Source organism: Xenia sp. Carnegie-2017, unplaced genomic scaffold (genome assembly GCF_021976095.1).
Source record: "Xenia sp. Carnegie-2017 unplaced genomic scaffold, XeniaSp_v1 HiC_scaffold_14, whole genome shotgun sequence".
Classification (NCBI taxonomy): Eukaryota; Metazoa; Cnidaria; class Anthozoa; order Malacalcyonacea; family Xeniidae; genus Xenia; species Xenia sp. Carnegie-2017.
This window is the reverse complement of record NW_025813447.1, coordinates 2,770,829-2,779,276: the sequence shown is the minus strand read 5'-3', so window position 1 is coordinate 2,779,276 and position 8,448 is coordinate 2,770,829. Positions and strand designations below refer to the sequence as shown.

The 8,448-nt window shown below is 30.8% G+C and overlaps 1 long non-coding RNA gene across 2 annotated transcripts; it reads right to left on the bottom strand.

The window, feature by feature from the left end:
• Positions 1–1,680: 1,680 nt before the first annotated feature.
• On the bottom strand, positions 1,681–2,477 carry LOC124435355. 2 transcript variants are annotated; one of them, XR_006945005.1, is made up of 3 exons: positions 2,416–2,477; positions 2,181–2,295; positions 1,681–1,714 (listed from the first exon to the last, which is right to left on the bottom strand). It is a non-coding gene; the product is annotated as an uncharacterized LOC124435355 (long non-coding RNA). The 2 variants fall into 2 exon arrangements; XR_006945006.1 differs by lacking the exon at positions 1,681–1,714 and having other exon boundaries at positions 2,177–2,295.
• Between the last annotated feature and the right edge of the window lie 5,971 nt (positions 2,478–8,448).

The following is an 8,448-nucleotide window of genomic DNA, read 5'->3' as shown; positions in this document are numbered from 1 at the left end:
GACAAAATCATGATATCTAATTACAATGTGACATCACTCTTCACATCCATACCATTAGACATAGCCAAACAACACAACTAGACAAATAAAATCCTAGACTTACTCAACCTTTGCCTCTCCACTGAATTCTTCTTCTAAAACTCATACTATAGACAACTTTCAGCGAATCAATGGGGTCACCACTATACACCTTCCTCGCAAACGCTGTCGTGCAAAACCTCGAAACACAATCAGTCACCAACAGCACAGATGAAACAGATAGACTATGGAATAGATATAAAGACGATATCTTTGCCATAGTCAAGAAAGCCAAAACTGGACAAATGCTACACACCATAAAAATACTACAAAGAAGATAACCTTCACTAAAGACAAAAAAAACACAACAAGACTTAACAAACAAGTATACGGCATAAATACCCTTACAGACCAAATACTTGATTTCAACCGTAATCATTCCACACAACACAAAATAAGCAACATTCGAACACTTTTCAACAGAATTAACACTCACTGCAGCACAGAAGAAGCCAAAAAACAGAACGCAACTACTTGTTCTCATTTATAAAAACTAGTTACCCTATAGAAACTTTATAGACGAAACTATAAGCAAAATCAGTCAGAACTTTACTACTAACGGACACCTCCCGAAAGCAGACACTGCTATTAGGTCCCTGCCAATACTCTTACTATTAACTTATTTACAACCTCTCATAAGCAGACACCAAAACAATCTTCAAACAATTCTGTAGTGTTTATGGTGTTTCGAAAGTTCACTTTAGGTGGTCATGGGAGAAAAAATTTACATGAGTTTAATATTTACTGAGGAAATTACCATACACCAGCTATGGTCAAATGGCAATTTTGCACAAATTAACAAATATTCGTGGCAGAGATCGAATTTTTATATTTTCGTTGTTTCAAGAAATTTACATTGTTTTTGCTGGCATACGATAGAACATATTTCGCATACCTTCCTCCTAAACCCACTTTCCGTCATATTTTGCCGTTTAGTGTGCATTTCATAGCCGAATCTTATAACTTAGATATTTCATACAGGGACAATCCTTCACCATTGATAAGTGTCGTCCCTTTTGTGCTTGATAAATCCCGCTTCGAAAAAAATATAGATATGACGATATATTTTCGGATATTTTTGGGGTTTTTTTGTAGTGTTGTTCGCAATGATTCATAAATAGATCAAATTGAACCTTAGCCGACAATTACCCCGCACGTGTGATTGGGTCAAGATTGTCTGTCTAATACATTGTATACAGAACCATTTAAAAACCGCTATAAAGCTATTAAAACCAACAAAACACAATTAAAAACTATGTATAATAACTATATATATATCGTAACAACGAATATTTTCATATTTTTTCGATATTTTCGGTACATTGATATATCGATATACCGAAAAAACCAATATCGATAAACCGATATTTAAAAAACCCCCGATATTTATCGATAATTCGATATTTATCGATAATTCGATATGTCGCGACAGCCTACCTCGCAAGAGCCTTTATCGTCGTAAACATGCTTGGACTCATTCATGTTTTCAGTGGTTGACGAGTCCTCATCCAAAACTCTCGAGCGTATGCTAGGTGCTTCAACTACGTTCAATTTCATTAAGCTATCTTCAACCTGGCGTCGTCGTTTCTCTTCTGCCATGCTTGATTTTGTTTCAATGTTGGAAGTGTCATGACGTCTAGAGAACAGATACGGCGAACCTGACTAATGTTGTGGAAACGTCAGTAAACTCTGAACACCAACAGTGGTTCCAAACCATTTTAATTTCTATTTATTTGTACAGTAAATAAAAAATAATTTAAAAAGACTTATTCATACTGTCGCAGAATTCACTGAGTTCGTCCAGAAAATTGATCTGCACTCTGATTCGGTTTGTTTTATGGAGTTTATTAGCAATGAACAATCTACACAATCTCTCCGACTATTACAAATTTGAGTCTATTTATATGTTTACATTTGTGACTTACGTGCACTATTACAACATGAATTAATTAAGAGAGAAAATACTTAGGAAGTGTTAAGTATATACACCCTAATTTTTAATTATAATTTTGGCACACATAAAACTCTGCATGGGAACTTATAAAATCTGGCATGCAATAAAAAAAATATAAATGAAATATCCTAAATTATACAACACATACCAAGAATGAAGTTGTACTGTGAAAGTTGTGCATTGCGAACTTTCTTACTTAGTGTTGATCCGTGATCCAAGTCTGTATCAACACGATAACCAGCTGCATGGAACTTCTTTTGAATCTAAACATGACCAAAATGTCAATAAAAAAAAAGGACAAAAAAATTCCAATTCATAATAAAGCAACAATTTGTCCATAGCTGAGTTTGCATTAGCCTGTGCAAGTTCGATCTAAGGCTTACCAAATTAAATTTACCGGTTCGGCATAATCATCATATTTACTACTGACAGGAATTACTACAACCTCACGCTAGGTAAGTTTTGCCAAGCTTACTGGCAAAACTTACCTAGCGTGAGGTTGAATCTCTCAGGAAGTTGGAAATCCAGTTCAATTGTTGCACATTGATGAGACCATCTCATAGCATCAAAAATTTTTATATTAATCTATAAATTGTGATAGCAATGAAATTATAAATTCACAATGGTATACATCTGTAAACATAGAAAGCTTCATCCCCATCCCCAGGATTTATCTGCCGTTTTGACCAAAATTATTCAAAGCTTCCATCAGTTTCTAATGAAGCATAAAAACAAACTCATTTAGTTAAACAATTAAAAATATTATAAATCATTAAACATTTTCGATATTTATGACAAGACAGCTAAAAACATTGTAAAGACTGCATTTATGTTCGCTGTGAACAAATTTCCTCCTTTTGGGAGGTAAACAAACCAATCTGTATGTCAAATCAACAAATGAAAACATTCTATATTTTATTTCATTCTTGAATAACTGTCTATATCTTTGATATCCATAAAGAGGAATTGCACACGATGAAACAAATGTAACTTGATTAAATAGTTCATTGGTTTCAACCATTCAGTTGTAATGTTTGAAATGTTCAAGGTTAGAAGCCATCTTGATTTCAGCAAGCGGAGACTGAAACGAGTTAATATTTTAGTTGCAATATTAACAAATACTAAATAAAATCAATTACAAGAAAACAAAAACAATGATGAACCAAAATTGTTAAAGAACATATTTTAAGTAAAAACGACTCATGCAAGGTAACTCAAATGTTCAACTTATGATGGTGAAAATATAAAAAAAACATGGAGATAAAATAAAGCATGACAATCAATAGATCTTCACTTAGGTAATAATAGCTGCAGATCCAAATTTATAAACAGTGTGTGAAGCACTGACTAAAACATTTTGGCAATCAAATGCACTTGAAAGACTACCGTGAAATTGGCACCACATTGGGCACCACATTCAACACAACATTCATCACAACATTCATCACCACATTCAACTAAAATTTATCATTCAAAATGATAAATCAAAAAATCGTCTTTAAAACACGTTTTCCATCAAATACAACAGTAAAAAATAATTCTTAACTGTTTATTACTATTTTACAGTCCTTAAACATCAGAAAAAATGTATAAAAGTCAAGAAATTGAAGAAAACACTAAGATTTATATTACAGTGTACTTTCCATTTCTCTTAAATAGCCTATAATTTAAAAACTACACGGTAGAATTTTTTTTAAACTTGGCCAGAATATAGATAATTATATTGTCTAAAATATATCCAAAATCTGGAGGTGGCACAAAAAAATAAATGATAGAAAATCATCGACAAAGTCGGATGACACGAATGCATGTAATATGATCTTATATAATTACGCTTAGAATTCCGGTTCTAAAACAAACAAAGCCTTATAAATAAAAAACTACACGGTAGAATTTTTTTAAACTTGGCCAGAATATAGATAATTATATTGTCTAAAATATATCCAAAATCTGGAGGTGGCACAAAAAATAAATGATAGAAAATCATCGACAAAGTCGGATGACACGAATGCGCGTAATATAATCTTATATAATTAACTTCCTATATCCATGTAATTTTTCAAACAAAGGCCTATAAATAAAAACTACACGGTAGAATTTTTAAACTTGGCCAGAATATAGATAATTATATTGTCTAAAATATATCCAAAATCTGGAGGTGGCACAAAAATAAATGATAGAAAATCATCGACAAAGTCGGATGACACGAATGCGCGTAATATAATCTTATATAATTAACTTCCTATATCCATGTAATTTTTCAAACAAAGGCCTATAAATAAAAACTACACGGTAGAATTTTTAAACTTGGCCAGAATATAGATAATTATATTGTCTAAAATATATCCAAAATCTGGAGGTGGCACAAAAATAAATGATAGAAAATCATCGACAAAGTCGGATGACACGAATGCGCGTAATATAATCTTATATATTAAGTTAAGAATCCGGTTCTTTAACAAACAAAGCCTTATAAATAAAAACTACACGGTAGAAATTTTTAAACTTGGCCATATTGTAGATATTCTATTGTCTAAAATATATCCAAAATCTGGAGGTGGCACAAAAAAATAAATGATAGAAAATCATCGACAAAGTCGGATGACACGAATGCGCGTAATATAATCTTATATATTTAAGTTAAGAATTCCGGTTCTTTAACAAACAAAGCCTTATAAATAAAAACTACACGGTAGAATTTTTTAAACTTGGCCATATTGTAGATATTCTTATTGTCTATAATATATCCAAAATCTGGAGGTGGCACAAAAAATAAAATAGAAAATCATCGACAAAGTCCGGAGAATGTAGTATATAATATAAGTTGGCACCATATCGACAAACAGCCTATAAATAAAAACTACACGGTAGAATTTTTAAACTTGGCCAGAATATAGATAATTATATTGTCTAAAATATATCCAAAATCTGGAGGTGGCACAAAAATAAATGATAGAAAATCATCGACAAAGTCGGATGACACGAATACGCGTAATATAATCTTATATAACTTCCTATATCCATGTTCTTTTCAAACAAAGGCCTATAAATAAAAACTACACGGTAGAATTTTTAAACTTGGCCATATTGTAGATATTTTATTGTCTATAACATATCCAAAATCTGGAGAGTGCACAAAAATATAAAGGAATAGTATTCTTGAGAATAAACCGTGAAGTTGGCACCACATTCGACAAACAGCTCTATAGCTAAAAACTACACGGTAGAATTTTTTAAACTCAAGATTATAGAATTTTATATTGTCTAAAATATATCCAAAATTGGAGGTGCACAAAATATAAATGATAGAAAATCATCGGCAAAGTCGGATGACACAAATGCGCGTAATATAATCTTGCATAAATAAGTTAAGAATTCCGGTTCTTTAACAAACAAAGACCTATAAATAAAAACTACACGGTAGAATTTTTTAAACTTGGCCATATTGTAGATATTCTTATTGTCTAAAATATATCCAAAATCTGGAGGTGGCACAAAAAATAAATGATAGAAAATCATCGACAAAGTCGGATGACACGAATACGCGTAATATAATATTTAATAATTAACTTCCTATATCCAGGTAACTTTGCAAACAAAGGCCTATAAATAAAAACTACACGGTAGAATTTTTTAAACTTGGCCATATTGTAGATATTTTATTGTCTATAATATATCCAAAATCTGGAGGTGGCACAAAAAATAAATGATAGAAAATCATCGACAAAGTCGGATGACACGAATGCGTAATATAATCTTATATAATTACGTTTATATTCCGGTTCTTTAACAAACAGCCTATAAATAAAAACTACACTCCAGATTTTTTAATTTTAGACAATATAATTATCTATATTCTGGCCAAGTTTAAAAAAATTCTACCGTGTAGTTTTTTAGCTATAGAGCTGTTTGTCGAATGTGGTGCCAACTTCACGGTTTATACCAGAGTACATTCTCAAGGAATATTATTTCTTTTATTTTTTGTGCCACCTCCAGATTTTGGATATATTATAGACAATAAGAATATCTACAATATGGCCAAGTTTAAAAAATTTCTACCGTGTAGTTTTTTATTTATAAGGCTTTGTTTGTTAAAGAACCGGAATTCTTAACTTAAATATATAAGATTATATTACGCGCATTCGTGTCATCCGACTTTATCGATGATTTTCTATCATTTATTTTTTTGTGCCACCTCCAGATTTTGGATATGTTTTAGACAATGAGAATATCTACAATATGGCCAAGTTTAAAAATTTCTACCGTGTAGTTTTTATTTATAAGGCTTTGTTTGTTAAAGAACGGAATTTTAACTTAAATATATAAGATTATATTACGCGCATTCGTGTCATCCGACTTTGTCGATGATTTTCTATCATTTATTTTTTTGTGCCACCTCCAGATTTTGGATATATTTTAGACAATATAATTATCTATATTCTGGCCAAGTTTAAAAAAATTCTACCGTGTAGTTTTTTATTTACAGGCCTTTGTTTGAAAAATTACATGGATATAGGAAGTTAATTATATAAGATTATATTACGCGCATTCGTGTCATCCGACTTTGTCGATGATTTTCTATCATTTATTTTTTGTGCCACCTCCAGATTTTGGATATATTTTAGACAATATAATTATCTATATTCTGGCCAAGTTTAAAAAAATTCTACCGTGTAGTTTTTTATTTATAAGGCTTTGTTTGTTTTAGAACCGGAATTCTAAACGTAATTATATAAGATCATATTACATGCATTCGTGTCATCCGACTTTGTCGATGATTTTCTATCATTTATTTTTTTGTGCCACCTCCAGATTTTGGATATGTTATAGACAATAAAAATATCTACAATATGGCCAAGTTTAAAAAAATTCTACCGTGTAGTTTTTTATTTATAGGCCTTTGTTTGCAAAGTTACCTGGACATAGGAAGTTAATTATTAAATATTATATTACGCGTATTCGTGTCATCCGACTTTGTCGATGATTTTCTATCATTTATTTTTTTGTGCCACCTCCAGATTTTGGATATGTCATAGACAATAAGAATATCTACAATATGGCCAAGTTTAAAAAATTCTACCGTGTAGTTTTTATTTATAGGTCTTTGTTTGTTAAAGAACCGGAATTCTTAACTTATTTATGCAATAATATATTACGCGCATTTGGAGTCATCAACTTTGCCGATATTTTCTATCATTTATATTTTTGTGCACTTTCAAATTTTGGATATATTTGAAGACAATAAAATTCTATAATATGCTTGAGTTTAAAAAAATTCTACCGTGTGGTTTTTAGCTATAGAGCTGTTTGTCGAATGTGGTGCCAACTTCACGGTTTATTCTCAAGGAATACTATTCCTTTTATATTTTGTGCACTCTCCAGATTTTGGATATATTATAGACAATAAAAATATCTACAATATGGCCAAGTTTAAAAATTCTACCGTGTAGTTTTTATTTATAAGGCCTTTGTTTGCAAAGAACCGGAATTCTAACTTAATTATATAAGATTATATTACGCGCATTCGTGTCATCCGACTTTGTCGATGATTTTCTATCATTTATTTTTTGTGCACCTCCAGATTTTGGATATATTTATAGACAATAAAATATCTAATGGCCAAGTTTAAAAAAATTCTACCGTGTAGTATTTTATTTATAGGCCTTTGTTTGCTAAGTTACCTGGACATGGAAGTTAATTATTAAATATTATATTACGCGTATTCATTGTCATCCGACTTTGTCGATGATTTTCTACAACTTATTTTTGTGCCACCTCAGATTTTGGATATATTTTAGACAATATAATTATATATTCTGTAAGTTTAAAAATTTCTACCGTGTAGTTTTATTTATAGGCCTTTGTTTGAAATTACATGGATATAGGAAGTTAATTATATAATATTATATTACGCGTATTCGTGTCATCCGACTTTGTCGATGATTTTCTATCATTTATTTTTTTGTGCCACCTCCAGATTTTGGATATATTTTAGACAATATAATTATCTATATTCTGGCCAAGTTTAAAAAAATTCTACCGTGTAGTTTTTTAGCTATAGAGCTGTTTGTCGAATGTGGTGCCAACTTCACGGTTTATACCAAGTACATTCTCAGGAATATTATTTCTTTTATTTTTTATTGCCACCTCCAGATTTTGGATATATTATAGACAATAAGAATATCTACAATATGGCCAAGTTTAAAAAATTTCTACCGTGTAGTTTTTATTTATAAGGCTTTGTTTGTTAAAGAACGGAATTCTTAACCATATAGATTATATTACGCGCATTCGTGTCATCCGACTTTGTCGATGATTTTCTATCATTTATTTTTTTGTGCCACCTTCAGATTTTGGATATATTTTAGATAATATAATTATCTATATTCTGGCCAAGTTTAAAAATTTCTACCGTG